Here is a 21,465-nt window from a genome sequence, read left to right on the forward strand (position 1 = left end):
GAGGTATCCGAAAGTCATACAAAATATTTTTGTTGAAATTAAAAATTTATGACAAAAAATATACAGTCGTTGTTGTAACAGCTACCGAGAACGGTATTCTTTCATCCACATAACAGTGTTGATCGTACAAATAAATTATATTTTGAGTGTACGAGCTGGTGTTCTGCTTTAATTAAATCGATTTGTGATTGTACCTAGAGTAATTGACATTACATGGACGATGAAATGATAGGAAAAATAGTTTTAATGTGCAAGGAAAACATCAATAAAAAGCACTATTTTAGTACATACAGTACTGTGAGTAGTGTTAAACAATCGTATACGAGAGAACCAATTACTCTCTCAATGATGCATCAGATTGTAGACTTAAAATATTGGATAATTGCCAGAACAAAACACATCAATGATGAAGCAGTAACATTTTGTTCTTAGACTTTTTGGTAATCAGCTGTCTCATTGTTCAATATATAAAACATCAATCATCCAATGAAATATGCATCAAAGTGAGAAACCCCAAAGATTATCATTGAAAAACCAGAAATTGTGTTACTTGAATTTTCCCACAAGCTTCTTACACCCATCCAGAATCAAGTTAGCTGTGGCCTGTGGGTTGACTGTTGCATAAAAGGTTCTGACCGGTTTTTTTTATAAACTGAACGGTCAACATTATATGACTTGCAGCAAGCTTTTACATGTACAACAGCAAAAGCGTTTTTATCTCGTCTTTTATTAGAACATACATTTTCACCCCCGCGCGATAAACTTGGACGTTAAACGAGACTCATTGATACATAAAATTACCTACGGGCGTGATTGCAGCTACTCATTTTTCACACTGGTGTAACGTTTCCCATCCATTGTTCACTAGTTTTATCGAAAGTTTTATTCAATATTATGCAAACAAATTCAATTGTTTGGATGGTTCATGTTAATTAAATAGTGTGGACGAAAGTTCGATGTATTTTATCATCGGTTTGGACGCATGTGCCTGATAAACATAAAAATGACGTGGGAAATATTTATCGTGAAAACGGTGTCCCTTAATTCCTGGCACCAAAATTACTAAATTACGGCACAATTTTTTCTGTACACTGAACCAATTTACCAACCCAGAATTCATAAAGCCTATATTCATGTGAAGAAGATACTTTATCATTTTCACATACTTACTATTCACGTTAGGCGAACATATCTTTCGAACCGAGAATATTCAAAAATTGTTATTCATTTTACCTTTTATGTCCTACCTCGACTACATGCGATTTTCTAATTACATTTAATATTCAAATTAGATAATGGGAATGAGATGGTTGTGTGGTGTATTCTAACTGAACAACAGGACATGTACTGTGTGCACATTCAAATATACGTACGTACAGGGAGGTGCGGTAATCATGGTTTGATAGCGAAATGAAACGCATTTCTGTGTTACAAAATAATTTGAGATAAAAAAGTATTCGCAATTCGATTAATCTTTTCGAAGAAGAATTTCTATTTGAATCAAAAACGTACACTATATTGCACTTACCATACCAATTATTCATTCAAAAATAATCACATTGATTTATTTTCATTTAAGTTCGCAAGAGTACACGGTGCAAACATTACATGGAATTGTTCTATGACTTTTTTGTAAACCATGCTTGTTTCAAAAAATGAAACAAAACGAAACAAATCAAAATAAAACAAAACAAATCAAAACAAAACAAATCAAAATAAAACAAAACAAATCATGTTTCGGCCACTTGGCAACAAATTACAAGATCTGTTTTAAAGATTAATACATGGATTTCGATTATCACTCTTTCCAGGTAGCATCATTGAGATTGAACGTAGAGGTAAACAAAGTAAAATTTTAAATTTTTTAATTTAAATTGCTTCGAAACAGCTAAAAACAAATTGTTTTTCCGTGGGAAATCTACGGAAAACAAATTTAATTTGTGCTGTTTTGCGACCTAATACTTACAATATTTTTATGTTTCACTTTGTTTACCTCTAAGTCCAATCATAATTAAGCTACCATAAAAGAATAATTAACGAAATCCAAATATTAATCCTTAAAACAGATCTTGTAATTTGTTGCCAAGTGGCCGAAACATGTTTTGTTTAGATTTGTTTTGATTTGTTTTGTTTTGATTTGTTTTGTTTTGTTTCACTTTTTCGAAGCAATGTTGGCAACTTACAATAAAAGATCTCACAGAATAATTTCGTGTGTATGAAAAGTCAATGCACACATGATTTCAACTTCTAGGATTTGTATTAAAAAATCAACGTTGATGTGATCATTTTTGAATAAATGTTTCGTGAGTGCAGTGGTGTTATGTTTTCGTTCGAATAGAAACCATGTTTCGAAATATGTGAACAATCTGCAAGACATTTTTTATCTCAATTATATATTGTTTTAGAGAAATGCTTTTCATTTTATGTAAAACCACGATTCCCGCACCTCCCAGTACATATCATGCCAAACACTCAAGAATGAAATTAATTTACAATAAAACACGATAATGAATTGAAATGGTTCCGTATGATATTTATACGGTTTGATATGTTATGTGTTTGTAGCTGGAAAAAGGTATTTTCTTTCGATTTTCCACCGTATTACATATCTCTCAATGATGAGTATCACAAAAATTCATTTTTGTGTGTTGTCGAGTTTATGGAAACTTTCTGTTGTACACCGTTGTCATGAAGATAAATACTAAAATATGAGTATTTGTTTGTCATTTTCTGTTATTTATTTAATAAAAGTGAAAATTCATTTAGTTTGTTTCCAAAGATAAAGGGGCGTTACGAATTCGTCGCTTAATTTATTGTTCAGTGGAAAGAAATTTAATTTTCAAGCAAATAATTTACAGACTCGTTACAAACTTGTTGGCTATTGGAAAATTCAAGAATGACGTAGATTTCCATTAAAAAATTTTGTAGAACAAAAGAAGCTCCTCGAATTTATTCAATCTCTCAAGAAGTTTTCTGACTTAAACATTCTCAGAAAAGTTTTACTTTATCCTTGAATTATCCTCAGGGGGTTCGACAAATTCGAAGAAATAATTGAAATAAATTTTGACCAAAACGCCAACACATTGGGATAATCCCCATGATGAAAACTGGCAATCTGGCAAAACTGTTCTCAATCTTATTTGTCATATACGTTTTGCTATATTGGTGAACCTTATTGAGACCTCACTTTTTGATTTTCTGACTAGCAGTTTCTGAAGGGTTGTCTAGCGCATATCTACTTAAACAAGATTACAGTCTGTAAAAGATTCATTTTCGAATTGTGCAATTTCAGGTCAACGAAGAAGCGCAGCTCCAAAGTACATTGATAGATAGATTAGAGTTTTGAGAGGCTCCCTCAATTGAGAAGCAGGAACCCAGATTAAAGATCAATTGTTATATTGGTAGACCTTCTTGACCTTTTTGACCTGCCAGATCGACCCTTATTGTCTAGAAAGCCGCCATGGATAACAATAAACGATATCCGCCTACCGTTTCAACCGGGCGCGGAATGCAAAGCGTCTTGGAACAACGGTAATGTGAGACACAGAGAACTAGTCAGCGGGGAGTGATCCCAACAAAAAAACCACGCGGATTCAACTTTCCACGTAAAGCATGGGTTCGTTTGAACCGCATAAGAACCGGTCACGGAAACTGTGCACATTTCCTGTTTCGATGGAATTTAGCTGAATCAATGGTATGTGACTGTGGCGCACCGGACCAAACTATGGATCATATAGTGAACGACTGCCCGATCAGGAAATTTTTCGGTGGCCTAGAGGGGCTAAACCGTTTGGATGGCTGTTGAATCTTGACCTCAATGTTTGAACATTTGACGATTCTTTTTGATGATTTAGTTTATTACAACCTGTAAATCAACATGTAAACGCCATACGATAAATAAAATGAATTGGTAGATTCTCATCTTGGAGTTCATTTTACCATAAAGTGCCTAAGTACCCTAAGGATATGTACACCAGTCTCAGGTGCCCCATCCTATGTATCCAAATTAAAAAAAAAATGTAAGAAAAATCTCTGAGGTTGTTTACAAATTGTATAAGACTTGCTAAGGTAATGAAAATGATGGCAGCTAACAAGTTAATCACAATGCAATTTTAACTTGCCATTTTACCTGCCTGCACACTGATACTGTAAGTTGCTTTTAATTGAAAAAGTAATGCAAAAGCGAATGCAACAAAATGTGAAACATAAATTAAATGTCCCTCATGTGCAACTGGTACTCTCTATATATTCAACCTTTCTGATATCTCGTTTACGGATTAATATTAAATGGAAATAAATTCTGTGATAGATGCTTGTGGCGTCGTAAACTAATAAACTAAAATGTACATCTAACTCAAAACTTGATAAATACACTTCACTTTATTTCGTACAGAAACACAGTCGAGTGTATGTTTATTGAAAGTTTTGAAGGTAAAAAAAAATTAATGTTACCTGAGGTACAACATAAACGAATGATGACGGTTTCACTTAAATATTTTGAGTGTTGGTTCACACAAATTCCCCTATTCCCCACACAATTGAATATTATATATACGATTTGGTATATCTGGATTAGTAGACCCGTATAACTAGGCCCCACCTTTTGGGAGGGTCAGGTCCCTTGACTGACAGTTTTTTCAATATATTTTTGATTAATTTCATTGCAGAACTTCCGAAGCATCACTGATACAAATGCCTACATTTGATCCCAATTTATTTTTACATATGCTGTATTCCTAAGAAATTGTCAAATTTAGAACATTAATACATCGATTACTCTATACATGACAACAAAATTTGACAAAAGAAGTTCTTCAAGTAAGACCTAATGATCTTTGAGTTCTCATTTTTCTTATAAATTTGAAGCAAGATTTTCAATCAACCATAAATCGTAAATAAAATGCAACTCGTGTGAATTACGGCCCTCGCTCCGCTCTGGCCGCAAACTTCCCACTCGTATGAGGTATCTATTATTCTGTTTGATTGCCATTTTGTCAAATTTGAGAGTAGATGCGAAGTTTTGCGAATGTGGAACGATGAAAAAAGTGAAGAATAGACAAAACGTCTTTAAGTTACATTTCGTAGAAGGATGAATTCCCTAGGAAAGAACAAAACGCCATCTCGTTACATTTTGTAAAAGGATGAATTCCCTAGGAACGGACAAAACGCCTTCACCATACATTTTGTAAAAGGATGAATTCCATACGAACGGACAGAACGCCTTCTCATTACATTTCATAGAAGGATGAATTCTAGGAACGAACAAGACGCCTTCACTATACATTTCGTTAAAGGATTAATTGAATTCATTGAATTCCCTAGGAACGAACCGCCTTTGCTTTATGTTTCCAAAATCGACAAAGTGTGAAGGAAAGACAATTTTTTTTTTTACTTTTTACTGATTTAGTGAAGAATATAATATCCCGTAAAAAAACACGACTCGTGAGAATTACGGCCCTCGCTTCGCTCTGGCCGCAAACTACACACTCGTATCGGAGTTATAAAATATTTTGTTTGATTGTTGGAATAATGAATTTAAAGAAAATATTCAGAAATTAATTGAGAATGACTTATTATATATTGCCTACAAAGAATGATGGTTTAACGTTTTTCATAAAATTTCCTACACTTTTCAATCATAGTGTGCTCATTTGATAGCAGGCATTTTTCTGCCGTAAGACATTGAGTAAAAAACATCTTTCTATGTTAGTCAACTATCGAATTTGTTAGTCAATTATCAAGTTGTTAGTCCAACTATCAGATTTGTTAGCAGTTCACTAACAAGAGTTGTTTACCGGTTAGAGGCTGCGCATTTACTGACGAAATTTTTCTTCCTACATGTTTCATGCACATTATTGAAAACAAACTTAAGATGATTTGCTCATACTACGCAACAAAATCAAATTTCATCAAAGTAATCTTTTTCGATTGAGGCTATAATCAACAGTGTAAAATGCTGTTTTTCTGGGATAGCTTCCGGATCCTTCGTCCCACATAGCCAATCTTCGAACTTAGCCTCGGGATTTTAGTTCCACACATTTAAAAAAAAGATTCATCCAAATTGGTTCAAAATTACTCAAGTTATCGTGCCTTCAACGAAGAATTGTTACCCACATTTAACGTTTTTCATACCATTTCATACATTTTCAATCACAGTAAACTTTTTTGTCACCCACATATTTCGGTATTTTCTGGTGTAAGACCCTGACTTTCAGTCAAGGGAATAATTGTTAAATAGACAGACCTACACATGCACATAGGAACCATCAAAATGATTTTATCCATTTGTAAACAGACACGGAAAATATTTGGTGAACTTTTCACCGACCCATTTTCGCAAACCCCAGATTGTAATATTCAAAAAATATGTATAACGGTGCCGAATGTTTGCTTACGTGTGCATGTATGTCATGTATATATACAACATATTTGAAGTTCGACTAAAGTAAATTTATATTTTGTGTTTTAATTCTGGCCACAGGTGGAAATGTCTTGTTTTGGTTTTTTTATAACAAAATTTCATTTTGTGAACAGAGATGAATGTACGGAAAATAAATCTATCTAATACGTTTTTACTTGCTGAGCATTACATTTGCTTCAGTGGTAGGATGTGTTTTAATCCAAATATTATTATAGATTCTTCAAGCACACTGCTATTGTTGCATTTCTATACATATAATGCGCTGAAACATATTGTGCAGGGCAACGTTTTTGTTTTTATACAATCTGTGGGAAAATGTGATTCGATTTTTTCTAGTAATCGATACTGTCGCCAAGTTATTACAACCACCACAAGTAATTGTGTCGCACGGACGCCCTTTAGTTGTACAAAGTCAAATGAAAGGATGTCATATCCCAGTTCGAAATAAAATTCCAATACTCGAAATGTAATAAATTGTAGCTGTAGTATGCACAAATATGCAATATAGTTCCAGTACATGAATAGGTCAGTCTTGTCGTATTCGTTCAATGTTTCATGAAAAATATTTCCTTAAATCGCAGAGTAAGTTCTCAAAATATGTTGAGCAATCCAGTCCTTTACTTATAAAGTGTTTGAATTTCGGATTTTTTGTAGTGTCGAAGAAAGCTTTTGAAACAATTGATGAACTTAAGAATCTAGGTTTTCATTTAAGAGGAATCACCCCTTTTTCATAGCACAAAACCGAAAAAAGGGTCTGAAGGGTCTTAGGGTACAACACAAGGAGGCTTAAAAGAGTTATTTACACACTTGATTTTTGGAAAAGCAGTTGGATTTATTGTTTTTTCATCTTTTAAAATACCTGTTTTCAACCGAATTTTTGCATAAATTCCACATATTTCTTGTCACGCATCCCATTTCATATTACAAATGCTTCACAGATTCCTGCTATTGATTCTGATGCTTTAATGGTTCCACTTTAGCTAATTTCGTTTAGTAGTTCACACAAAACAAATAAAATAATTGAAATTGAAGCGACCAGAAAAAATTCCGGCAGCCATTATTATCAGCTGATCTGAACTGAAATTGTGAAATTTTGACGATTATTCCTATGTTGCCACATGAAGTGGTTGTTTAAAAAACTAAATTAATAACTTAATAAACTAGTGAAATTAGCCAGACATGGTGACATTGGTCGAATTTTCTTTCTTTTTGTCGATATAGATGAGAAAAAAATGGTCAAAATCTGACTACTTTCAGTAGTTTATCAAATGAAAACCTAGATTTTTATAGTTCGTCTTTCGATGGAATACCTTTTTTCGACTCTATACTTGACGATACCATCTCTATACTTGTCGAAAAGAAAGTGACCGAAGCTCGTTGCTCAAAAACAAATACTTTTAAGTTTGTTTTTACCACATGACTGTTACCCCTTGCAATGAATTACTTTCGCAGCATCCGAAGTAACCTACCAGTAGCAAACGAAACCCTACACTTATGTTTTAAAATCAAGTAGAGATAAAAGAAGAAACGAGTTCTTTTTTTGTTAAACGAAATCTCATGTGAATTACAACAAATACAAAGCACTACATCCCATTTACAATTTATGACTTGGTTGACCATGATATTTGAAAAATAAAATATGAAAATGCATGTTAAGGCAACTCTAGACTAGTAAAGAAAACCATAAAATTAAAGAGTAAAATTTTTGAATTTTGATTCTCGTTTAATTAGTCGTTTGTTTTCAAAATTTACTATTGACAACAAAACGCATTCCGCTCTACTGGCACATTCGACACATTCTACGGAAATTCAACCACAAATTCAACTAAATTGTACATTCAAAGCATTGAATGGTTTTATCATGATTCGAGAGAAACGTAAATTCAACTGCTTTACCGTTCAAAAGCAAATATATCTTCGACGGAACAATATCGAGACAAATGTTTGAGTAACAAATATTGAGTAACACGCGAAATAGCTATTCTAGTCAGATGTGGTAGGAAATCATATTGATACATTATATATATCGGTGCATATAACACTGTGGGTGGAATGAAATTTAGACAGATAATGCATATATGTACTGCTCACTGCATCGTAAATCATTATTTCGTTGTTGGTTCCTTAAAAACGAAATGACAGTTTCCTCCGGTGTTGCATACCCTGTCTAACGGTTGAACGAAATCCCGATTCGTTTTGGTGTAAACTATTTTCAAATAATATTAGTCTGATGCCTTTTTGATAGCTAATTTCTTTTGTTAGAAACGTTACCACATCAATTACTTTCCGGCACAATCAGCCTTTCAATTTATTGTCTTGCATTAGCAAAACAAAATCGTGTCACTATAAACATTGAAATCGACTTGTTCGATTGTTTCTACTGTAAAGCAAATGTAGTAGATTGACAATTATACCTACCTCCGTTTACGTGCAATTGCAGTTTGTAATTAATTTTTTAATGGGATTATTGACCGACTTTCTGTTTACGTGCGAGTTGAGTCAATTAATCAACGGTATCGTTATAAAATAGCGTTCGTTAGTGACAATTAGTTTACCTCATAGATCCTTTAAACATCGAAACAAGACGTATATTGCAAACAGCATAAGACTCTTCGATCCTATCGTCGTATCAGTTCGAAGCATTTCCTTTTTTTTTACTTATTTGCTCATTGTGTTGCGATATATGTGTGATGAACGTGTGCGATATGGTTTAGTGGTTGTTTTGCATATTAAATACAAATAAATTTCCCAAGAGATACATTCGATATGTTCAGCAAAGCTTTCAGAAAACATAAAGTTTAGATATTTGCTTGTAGTGCCAACTGAGTGTTTTTAATATAAATTGAAAATGTTCCTAAGCGAGTGAATGGAAGAGATTATTAGCTACTTAGCATGTTGTGACATGTTGGTCCGGGGAGGTTTATTCCTTTGGTGTGTAGGTGCGCGTGGAAGTAATTTCGTTTTGACTGGCGGCTACATAAGGTTCCGATGTGTACGATGTCAAAGATTCAAATACAATTTGGCATTCCGATAAAAGAAACTCAATTCTGTTTTCAACTTGTTTCTGTCTATATACCCGCTACATTTGCAAGTAGTGAACGGTAATATTATTTTTTAAGAAAAACGGCCACGTCGGGAAAGTAAATTGCAGTCAGGTAGCATCAATTTTATCATTTCTTTTTTCTAAGAGGATTTACAGAACGACAAACATTATACGAGACGTACAAGTACCGTAGACGGTAAACAGAACTGTATCTTCCGTGCGTAACAAAAACCTATATCTACCTATAATATGTGATACTGACAAGGGTTTTTTTTACAAAGGGTAGTTTTTGATATTTGTCTCCACACAGAGTATGGTGTAATCTAACGATCCAAAGAAAATAGATTTTCAGTTTGCTCCAATAAGATAGAATTAAAGAATGAGTGAGGCAATATTGCCATTTCTAAACCGTAACGAATTGATGTTGAGCAGGAAAAAATAACAAAGTCAAAATCTCAGAAAATGTTCCGGTTCATCTTCAATCTTCAATCGGGTATCCATGGATATAATGATTATAAATAGGGTTTTGTTATTTTTATGGCTAATACACTTTCCGACGTGACTTCGCTGAAGGGCAGAATTTGTGAAAAGTGTTTTGAAGGGAAACGTAAAAGGACACATCCATTTGGTGTGGTGTTGATTAGAATCGTTCGTCAGAAGTAAAAGGAAATGTGTATAATGCTGGTGAAAGTCTTTATTAAATTATTTATTAGCGAGAAAGTGCTTGGATTGATGTGTCTTCAGTGCGGTTTTTGAGTTTCAGATTGAGTGTCCGACATAAATCTCGCCATAAGAGTCAGTCTATTTTTAGAATTATTTATGAGCGAATCAGAATTTTCTTTATTTTTTGTTAAACGGAAGTAAAATCCTGTTGTTAAGGGCCTATTTTCGGTAGACTTTTTCGTACATTTTTCAAAAAATAATTTTTGGGAAAATTTGGAAAAATATTGGAAAATGTTTTACCAAAAATAGTCCCTGTACGGTCATGGTTCATTCAACATTCTCTTTAATTCGATTTCTTTTCGATTTAGCCAATAATTTCAAATGAAGTTCGTCTTCCGTTGGTATTAAATGAATCCTCAAAAATCATTTCAAGATTAACCATAATCATTCCTACAACTCTTGACGTCCAAGAGCTACCACACTATATATCGTCATTTTATCCAACAGCTAAACAAGCAGTTGAACTCTTACAGTGATAGAAAACTGGTACTTTACAACATCTTCAGTGTTTTTCGTCATACACAACGTTATTTGCTACTCCTTTTTCTTTGAATGTAAATTTAATTAAGTTTCTTGAAATAAAATTGAAAAAAGGAAATTTCTTGGAGTTTTTTTTATTTCCCTACACACCATTACTTCTGCAGACAGATATCTGTATATATAAACACGTCCATATACGCTCCAGAAATGAGGATTTTTTTAAAGCTTTAAAATGAATGTGTATGCCTAGAGGCCATGAGGGCAAAAAACATTTTTTTCTTTTTCCGTTAGAAAAAAGACAATGTTTTGTGATGCTTATCTGATTGATGTATCGTGTTCGTGTACCACTGCCTTTGTCCCATTTTTATTTAATTTACTGAATATACTAATTAACAAACAGGTGACTTAAGATGAAAAGACATTTCGTCAGTCCGCACCGGTGAAAAAACTAAAGACTCACCACTTCGAAAAACATATACTCAAGCTTCTTTTAGCCAGATCGGTCTATAATAGCAGAAGAAACATCCTACGTGATTTCTTATTCCAAAACATCCCTCATAGCCACCGAACCGATTTTGAATAAACCACAAAAAAGATAAGCTTTTTTTGAGCAAGTGCACGATAATTGTTCCGCAGTAAAAACTGTACAAAGAATACGAAATGTTTATAAAAATTACATCACGGTATACATCAGCGAACTAAAAGAAAGGAATCTCCACAACACTGACTGACATGTTTCCCTATCGTGTACGAGTATTATGCGGATAAACAAGTGGTTTTATGCGAGCACAAAGCGTAATAGGATTCACAGTCAAATAAAAGAGATTTGATAATGTCATGTTGCTTTATAACAACTATACAGCACAAAACACTATCATGATGGTATGAATTTGAAAAGTGCCATGCTAACGAGCACTATTTCGCAAATGTTTGTGGTAAGGAAATAATATCTTGAACCTAACAACAGAGCATTTTAACAATTCCGTTGTCGTTGCGAAGCATTTGTATGCGTAATAAAAAATGAGTTTAGCTTAGGCAACAAAAAGACCCAATATACTCTTACCATATCCAACCATTAAAATGTTGATTTTCTTGTTTGTGGAAGAGGAGAAACTATTTCAAAATTCTAAACTTTTCGAAGACCATTTTACTGATTAGCATTTAAAAAGGGTTTACATAATGTAAAGTTTCATTTGATGCATAAGATAGAGAACGGAACAATTCTATGATTTTTAAGAGATTTTTGATTATCGTTTTGATGGAAATTTTACCGATGTGGCGATTTTGGAATTTATTTTTATTATTTTAGAAACGGTTTCGCATCTGGTGGCGAAAATGATGAGAGAAAGAAACACTAAGCTGGTCTGGCTAGTTGTCTCTTAAATTAAAGAAGTATCGGTTATAACAAACGAAGTGAAAGATCTCGTATCAAGCATCAAAAGAAGTAAAGCCTGTAACTACAATAGACGTAGTAGATTGCAATGCAACAAGTGGATACCTTCAACACGGACACTATACTCGATTTATTTTCGATCGTTTAAATGTGCTCAATTTCAGAACTCTACAAAATTCAACAAAAGTTCATAGAAATTTTCTTTTTCTCTCCTAAATATTGTTTGGCCAAATATGAGCCATCATGGCTTCACGGTGAAAAATCGATTTAAAGCATGTCTTGGCCAGAAATATGTCAATAAGTTTTATGATTCATTCTATGGGATTTAACAGAATTCCGTGAATGTAAACGCTGGAATGAGTCTGATAAATATTTCATAAATCTTGTTTTTTTTAACTTCTGACGATTTAATCGAGAATTCGTTTGGAGGAGTTATTGCTATGTCGACACATCTTCCAAAAGTTTCTAAATTTAACTGAAGTGAAATCTAGGTATTCGTTTGAAGATCGTCGAGACAAGGAATCTTTCTACCAAAATTTATTTTTATTCACCAAGTATTTACATTGGAATTAAATCTTGAATTTTCTATGTATGCGAGAATTTTAGCGGAAAATTTATTGTAAACGAACTGTTCTATGCAAACTCGAAATCATCCTTAATCGTCTCTGAAGTTTGCTTTGTGAAGGAAAATTTATGTTGAAATAACTACACAAAGACTCCAGTTCACTTGGAGTATCTGTGGAAGGAAAACTTCTTTAGATTATATTAATCAAGATATTTTGGATATTCCAACAAATTTCTGTGGAGTTTGTGCATATCAAAGCTCTTTGCAATTCATTTTTTGAATTTACTCATCAAAAATCCACTTTAAACTATGGAACATATCGAAATTTATTCATTGCAAATGTTATCGGTATCAGTGTACCAGTTAAACTTATCAGACCATGTAATTTAATGAAATTATCATTTCAGAGAATCCATTTTAGTTTTAATGCTAGTTTAGACCAAATACAATTCGGAAACTGTACTTTATTGCTAAGAAAATTTGAATGAATGGTTGTAAATGGTTAACTTGGCCAAACTTAACTTTATATACTGTAATTCTTCGTCTGTTTGTAATCTCATTACCAACTTATAATCTAATGAGAAATCGTTGGAAAACATTTTCTTTTTCTGAGAAGAAGCTAATTTTTTCACATTATTATTTATGCTGTTGACTCTGTTTACTGCCTGGCCTGCGAAATACTCATTGAAAAGAGAGTCTGTTAATGGGAAAATACTTATTCCATTAGATTCATACCATAATTTATCATAGAACTGTAGCAGACATAGACGGAAATGAGGTTTGTGCATTTCTTTAATTATTTTTTTTATTGTAACTGAGTTTCGAAATTAAGATCTTAACACGACTCGAGACTTTTTAATTTAATTTGCGAACTGACTTCATTTTACGGTTGGCTCGTATACAATCCGTACTTTTTACATGAATTGAATAATTGCACTAACGCCAACGCTGCGGTTGCAAGTTGATTGAGAAATTCGCTACCGTGCCTAATTTTTTTTCCTTCAAATTACTGACCTAATGAAGAATTATTTTCATTTCCTTTTTCCTCAACTATCAGGAACCTACACAGTAATGCATTTTAAATTTAATTCCCACTAAAGTTTTATGCCACAAAAATAAATATGGTTCGATGGTTGAAAGGCATCGTTTTACTGTGGTTTCGCACTCCAGAACACGGTGTAAGCATATATAAGTGAATTTTCAAATTAAAGAGCATAATAAAAATGTGCGGATCTCGGGATATATATAGAGGCTTTTATGGATAGTTTCAGTGCAAATATTTACTGTGACTTTATGACCTAGGGAATAACAGCACAAATAAAGTAGAACGGTTCCTTTAAGGGTCACAACATTATCATATGTTATATCCCGGGAAAAGGAAATAAATGGAAAGCTAAAGCTTGATAGAAACATTACTTTTCGCACAGAATAAATATGAGACCGAGTTAGATATACGAAATTGAGCGTATACGAGTATTCTATGGATCGTTTGATTTCAGAATACGATTGGCAATTGAACGATTCCAATGACAACTTCTCACATGCCCCCTCAACACTTTAAATTGTACAAAAAGGGACGATTTTCTCGTAGGATAAATAACAGTTCCAGTGTGGAAGATATTAATATTGAAAATTTTCCATCCTTTCTTCGTCGTATTTCATGCAAACATTTTCATCTTTTTAATGGAATTTCTTTCAGAGCACGTCTGCACATTTATTTTTTAGTGAAACGAATTGGCTAACGTCATAAGAGAACGCTAAACAAATTTACGCAAGGTGAACAAATTTGACGATTAATGAGAAATTATTGGTGAAAACGCGTTAAACGAAAGATTGATATTTTTTTCTCATTATTGCATTTTAATTAAAGAACCGCAAATTAAAAATTTATGAATTGTATATGGCTCGCCGTGCTCACCACGAAATCATCAATATTTTTACTACACTGGCTCTCAATGAACTGCTTCGATATAAAGAACATTTTCAATGAAATGTCGAAGATTTATTTTGTTGCAAACAAAAAACAAGGCAGAAAGAGGAAATTATGCGAAAATGAAAAAAAAAAAACAATTTCAATTACATTAGCTTCCCCCAACGAATTTTATATAAAAACGAATTGCCTCTCGGAAACATTTATTTGTCATTTTTGTATTTCTTTTTTTTTCATGTGTTTTTTTATTTAAGTTGAACGAATTAATGAGAAAAAACCGTCGTTTTCGGGTCAACATTTAAAAAAGTGCAGTAAAAAAAGTTTTACGCAAAGTGTATGCACAATGGAATTCGCTCAGATATTTAGGTGAAGTGGTCAACGTAACCTATTGTAAAGGTAAACACTTTATTTAACTAGTTTATTTTCTCCTTTTTTCGGAAAAAATAAAGTTTTCAACAATTCTTCGTTCCAACTTTTTTTTGTATCTCGAGCACTTCATGAGCAAACAACAACGTTATTTAAAAATTAAACTGTAAATAACTTTTGAAACATATTTTACGTGTACAATGGAATGTAACATGAGAGTGGGTCTGACGTTAACATTTCACCGTAGTAAAGTAATATTTTGTTTAAAAAAAAGTGTTCCAAACTATTCTCAAAAAAGGTAAAATTTAGGTAAAGGGAAAAATAGCAAAATATCAATATCAAAATTTCAGCTGTATTAAAACAAAACAGTAATGTGTGACATACCTGATCAATTAGCGTGTAGAGTGTATGGAAAAATTTGTAGAAATGCTTCTCGTAGCAAACCCCGAATAGTTTCCGCTTGAAAAGTTACACGACCGTTACACTACAAAATAGTAGATAACAGTTTTGAAGAATTTATTCCCAAATCACTGAACAAATTACAGACGAATAGAAGCAAAGCAGAGAGAAAAACTTTTCTTTAATTTTCTTTTCTTCTATGATATCAATAAAATATTGATTCCAACAATGGAATACAATACCCGATTCACTTCTTATTTATTTATCGCAATTTCCAATGGATCAAAAATCAACTTCTTCTTTATTCTTGGCTTTTTTATATCAACACAAAATCCACTGGTGGTTTTCTTCCTCTTTGTTGTAATTTGTTTCTTTTTTTTTCCTTTCCTCCAAAAGAACGCTTTCTGCACGTGATAAAGTCGCAAGCAACAGTGAATCGTCAAGAATAAGTCGTGTTGGATTTATACCGGTTGAATTTCTATGCTGGCATGGAAAATGTGCGACAAGAAATGTTCTCCGGAAAATATACTCAGTTAAGGGGAAAATTATGTTTTGTACGTTTTCCAATTGTATCGTAAGAGGCGGAGCTTGCGCTATTTTCGTATTACGTTTGTTTAAAATTTATTGTGTTTGTTTACAGGTTGTTTTAACTTATTACGTAGGTATAACTTTTCCTCATCTGTTGTATTGAAATGTGGGATAAAAAATTGTGTGTGGAAAAACATGAAAATTTAATTTTCTTTTTCTGTAAATTATCAGATTCTTCTCTCTTTGATTTTATGGAAATTTTGGGGCTTATTTTACTCAGAACAAAAAAATTTACATCGTCACGAACAAATGTGTTTCGGAACATTGTTATTACCGGGGTAAAACAATTCTTCTATTTTCATTTTTTACGTTTATCGTAATCAGAGGATTTAATCAGATTTGGTGATTAAATGTTAAACCTAATCCTTATCAATTGTATGACACATTTGTCAAATATATTTGCTTACCATTCAATGAATTGTATGTGTACACTGTAAAAATTGACTGGATTTTTGTTGTCACAGAAATGTTAAAAAATCTAATGAAAGACTCATAACCACAAACAAATGTTTTGACGAGCTCTAGCTACATCCCAACTTGACTTCTTCAAAAACTTGTTATCTTGAATCCAATCATGACAGAGTAAAATAAACCTGGCAGGAGCCGTTAATTTTTGAAACGTCAAATAAGGGACCTAATACACTGTTTGAAAATGTACTCAAATGAACACTGACATAAATTGAAAAATTTTATTCGCAAAACACGAAGGCTACTAGATATAACGTCCCTAGTCAAAACAAGCGCTACTGCCTGGTTTACTTTACTCTGCCGTGATCCAATACATAATTCGAACTCTGAAAAAGGTATACCAACATAGGCACATACAAATGTTTTTGGTGAACGTACGAAGCACAAGAACTTCAAACACTCATATTTGTATATGCGATGTTCAGCTCTATGCTGAAACACACGGAGTGTTTCAACATTGTTGGATCGGCTATCTAGTTAAATCGTACTGGATGAGCAAATTAAAAAACCCACCAACGGCTGAACTTAACCAGTGCCAAATGTGACACAAACGTTTCCAATCTGAAAACTTTTTCACCACTGTTTCGATCTGAGAGATGATTTACACCACAATACACCACACGAAGTAGCATGAGGAGGCAAGTCTGATGATGAAATTTAATGAAAGTTTTTACTTTCATTTAGATTTATGATTCACTAGACTTATTCATGCGAAAAGGTATGACTTACTTCCTAGAGGTTTGTTGTTTCTTTGCCACTGTCGCCATGGCCTGATGAGATGTGGTATTTTTGAACAGCATTATAAAATGCAAAGCATCGAAAGATGCTATTAAATCATCTCTCAGATCGAAACAGTGGTGAAAAAGTTCTCAGATCTGAAAAAGGTCATGGAAAACGTAGATAAGCGAGAATTTCTAGTAAAATATTTGTTAACCAACTATCCAAGGTTCTGAAAGCATATGTTAAGACACTTTCGAGCTGATCACGAAGATGGTGGCATCATAATTTTCCTGTGGCGCACACAATGTGCAATGAGTGCGTTTTACAAATTTGATATCACCCGTCTTTGTGAGTGCCTTAACCGATTCTTTCACATTTTGCATCTATCAACCAACAAAAACCTTTACATGTCAAGTTCTTGTGCGTTTATTGACCTCGGCACGCCACGAATCAATAAAATACCCACTACAACTCTACTGAGATGTGTACTTATGGCACGAGGCCGCAGGTCGTGTCTCATAATACACATCGTGAGCCTAATCAAGTACTTCGCTCCGAGATTCATACAACGTTTTATGCAACAGAGCGATTTAAAGTTCGCAGTTTTCGTTCCCGAGTTGCACAATTTTATCACTCGGTGGTACGTACAAATTACTGTATGACTAACGATGGAAATGTAATTACGTGAGTTCACTCAAGTTTCGTAAGAATTAAAAAAAAGTTCAAAGCTCTTATTTAAGCTGGCCTTTAAAAGCTTTCAAATTTTACTGTAAATATTTTCCCTTCATTTTTGCCCGAGTGTATCCAATGACACAACATATAATTTCTATAATCATTGTAATTAGAAATATTTCAGCAATCAGACAATATTTTGTTGTTTTGTTCAACGATTTTCTTTTTTTGAATTTGTGTAGCGATTCGACATATGTTTCACCGTATACATCGCTTCAAGTGTTCCAATATTTTCACGTACGTTTTAATCTAAAGCAACTCAGATCATCATTATCAATGTTAAATGAATTTGTGAAACGGCATAATCTATTTACGGGAAATGAATTGTAGAAAAATTTGTTTTATTGTCATAAGTGTAACTGTTGGTAGGTAGACAGAGTTATAAATTTTCCAATAAAAAGATTAATTTTGTCTCCATGAAAATAATGTTTATTTACTGACTCAGATATCCGGAAAATGTAAATAGTTTCCGATGAAAAAAATAATTTTATTTTCGTATCATGATATTTGATGTGATTTTTGGACATTTGTTTAATATGCATATGACGTCAGATGTATCCGGTGATGACGAGAGAACAATGTACGATATAACAATATTTATTTAATGGGAAAAGCGAAGATAAAATATTAACATAGGCAAAATGATACCCAATCAAGGTATATCGGTGGTGAGGGCGAAATACTTACAGTTGGGTAGTTAATCAAGTATGTATTCCAAGAATAAAAAAGGTGACGTCAAGGATTTTGTTGAATTTGATTCATTTTATTCTAAATTTGTGAAGGAACAATGTAGGCGATATTGTAAAACAATAATGAGCTGCAGCTAGCGTTGCCTTATGGGAAATCAAGTAATAGATTCGATATAGATTCGATAACTGCTGTGTCTGACTCAATGACATAATAGTGGTCTGACTAATGCGTGAACAAAAACTAGGTCCCACCTTTTGGGCGGGTCAGGTCCCTTGACTGACACTTTTGTAAATGTATTTTTGATCAATTTCATTGCATTTTCACTTTTTATTGTTAAGCTTCATAAGCATCACTGATTCCAATAAGGTGGAATGATTTTTGATCACTTTTTGAGTTCTCAATTTTCTTATAAATTTTCAAGATTTTCAAGCAACTGTAAATCATAAATAAAATATGACTCGTGTAGATTACGGCGGTCGCTTCGCTCTGGCCCACTAGTATGAGCTGTTTGATTGCCTTTTTGTTACATCAGAGTAAATGCGAAGTATGTTTTGTGAATGTGGAACGAGGACTTTTTCACAAAATAAATGTTCTTCTCTTACACTTTTGTACAAAAAAAGGAAGTGAACCGGTACTTAATATACCTTCACATGGTAATAAATGAATTTTATTAGTTTTTGATTGATCGTTAAAAATAACTCAGTTTACCAATACAAATACTTTCGGTAAATTGGTACCAATTTCGACTCTATAGTGGTAAAGAGATTTAAAATATTTGTAAAAGGAGAAATTTATTGGTAGACCGAGAAAAAATAATCCCTCGAATATAATTTCCCATTCACAAAACATTCAATCGTGAATAAAATGTCACGACTTGTGTGAATTACGCAAACTTCACACTCGTAAAATTTTTACAATATTCTCTTTGATTCATTTAATTCCATGAATTTAAAAAAATCTTCAGAAGTTAGTTAAGACTTCATCTTATATTGCCTGCAAAAATTTAACTTTTTATTAAAATTTCTTACATTTTTAATCAAAGTGTGTTTGATAACAGGCATTTTGCCGACGTAAGATGTGGTTGTAAAGGGAGTAAAAAACTACCTACTTGATTAATGACTAACAAGTTGATAGGAGAATGAGGTTTAGAAACTAAGAAGAAATGTAATAGAATTTTCACATATTTTAGTACGTTCTGTCATAAAATTACTGCTGTCACTGCGCTTATTTTCATGTGAACCAACTTCACTGATGTGACAATTCATAGGAATGAATTAATAACTTCACAAAAAAATAGTCCAGTAAGAATGAAGTACTATAAAAAAATGTGGCGCCTGTACAGGCCAACCGACTAGGCGAATAGTCAACTATCAACATCAAGTTGTTAGTCAACTATCAAATTTAATAGTCAACTATCACGATGTTAGTAGTTCACTAGCAAGGGATGTTTAAACGTTAAAAGATTCGATGCCCAATGATGAAATTATTCTTCCTACTAGTTTCATACACATCGAAAACAAACTTATATGATTTACCCACACTACCAAACAAAATCAAATTTAATCAAAGTAATCTTTTTTAATTGAGGCTATGATCAACAGTGCAAAATCCTGTTTTCTCTGATCATTGATAGCTTCCAGATCCTTAGTCCTACATACCCCATCTTCGAACTTAGCATCGGGATTTTAATTCCACGTATTAAAAAAAAAAAGAATCATCCAAATTGGTTGAGAATTATTCAAGTTATCGTGCTCTCAACGAAAAACTGTTACCCACATTTAACGTTTTTCGTAGCATTTCATACATTTTCAATCACAGTGAACTCTTTTGTTACCCAAATTTTTCGGTATTTTCTGGTGTAAGACCCTGACATTCAGTCAAGGGAATTAAGTGAAAGATTTGAAATCAATACCTTAAATTTCTTAGATCAAATGATGTAATAGAAAATAGATCCAATAGTAAAGCTCGGAAGAACTGATTTGAAGGGAATTCACGAAATATTCGAATTCAACTTGTGAATCTTTGTGTTTTTTTTTCTTAGTAGTTGCACGACATCAGGCACATTGAGTTCTGTCCAACTAGTTTTTAATTCCCAAAGTCAAAACCTATGTGGTAATCTCGTCATTGAATTTCGTTTTGCCAAATCGCCACAATAAATTCACATTCTTAACATATGATTCGAATACGAAATGATTCAGTTTAAATTTTAGCCAGAATTCTGTGTGTGCATTGATCAGCGTCTTGAAATAATGATGTTAGAGTGAAATAAATTCACTAAAACTGAATTTTTTTTCGATCCGAGGCGTAGCCGAGGTAAATAAACACACGAAAACGAGACTTTTCGTTTTTATTCCGAGTTATGTTATGGATTTTTCATGCTGAAAGTAGAGTTTGAAAAATGGAATGTACAGTCTTCGACGCACGTAGCATGTAAATTTAATTTTTTTATTTTTTTTTATTGTTCGGTCATTGATTTGGCAATTCAGTGTTCAATTTCCCTCATTAATGTTTTTATAAATTCCCTGCAATACGTCATGAGATAATTGAATCATAGAAATTTGCAAAATGTACAAAAAATATGTGTTGCCATCCAGATAAACAAACATTGTTGATATGAGTTGAGATTTTTATGTGTTGTGAGAAGATAGAGGTTACATTGTTTTAGCCTTTAATTGAAAACACGAAAATTCTCCACTCAGTGACGAAAAGTAAAATTTTTGATTTATGACTATGTTGCTAGTATTTGCTAGTAAAATCATTCTCAAAAGCTTTTCGGAAAAGAGATTTTAGAGCACACATCTAAGACCTAAATGTACTTTCCTGATGAAATACTCATCACAACTTTTATGAAGGCTACTATTATGACGCAATCAGACATTGAAACCCATCCCGAATTCAACATGATTTTATGTCACATCATGCAACTAAAAAATCATTTATCACATAC

General features: G+C 33.0%; 1 protein-coding gene across 2 annotated transcripts in view; it reads right to left on the reverse strand.

Moving 5' to 3' along the window:
• LOC119082409 (diuretic hormone class 2) overlaps window positions 1-15,773 on the reverse strand; it is a 60,557-nt gene extending 44,784 nt beyond the window's left edge. Inside the window, exons 1-2 of one of the 2 annotated variants that reach the window (XM_037191941.1) lie at window positions 15,563-15,771; window positions 15,306-15,405 (exon numbers count right to left, since the gene is read on the reverse strand). The gene's annotated coding sequence lies outside the window, so the exon portion shown is untranslated. Of the gene's footprint in view, window positions 1-15,305 lie in introns of both variants that reach the window. The other variant, XM_037191942.1, reaches the window with a different exon arrangement.
• Window positions 15,774-21,465: the final 5,692 nt, after the last annotated feature.

The sequence above is a fragment of the Bradysia coprophila genome, unplaced genomic scaffold (genome assembly GCF_014529535.1).
Source record: "Bradysia coprophila strain Holo2 unplaced genomic scaffold, BU_Bcop_v1 contig_415, whole genome shotgun sequence".
Taxonomy (NCBI): Eukaryota; Metazoa; Arthropoda; class Insecta; order Diptera; family Sciaridae; genus Bradysia; species Bradysia coprophila.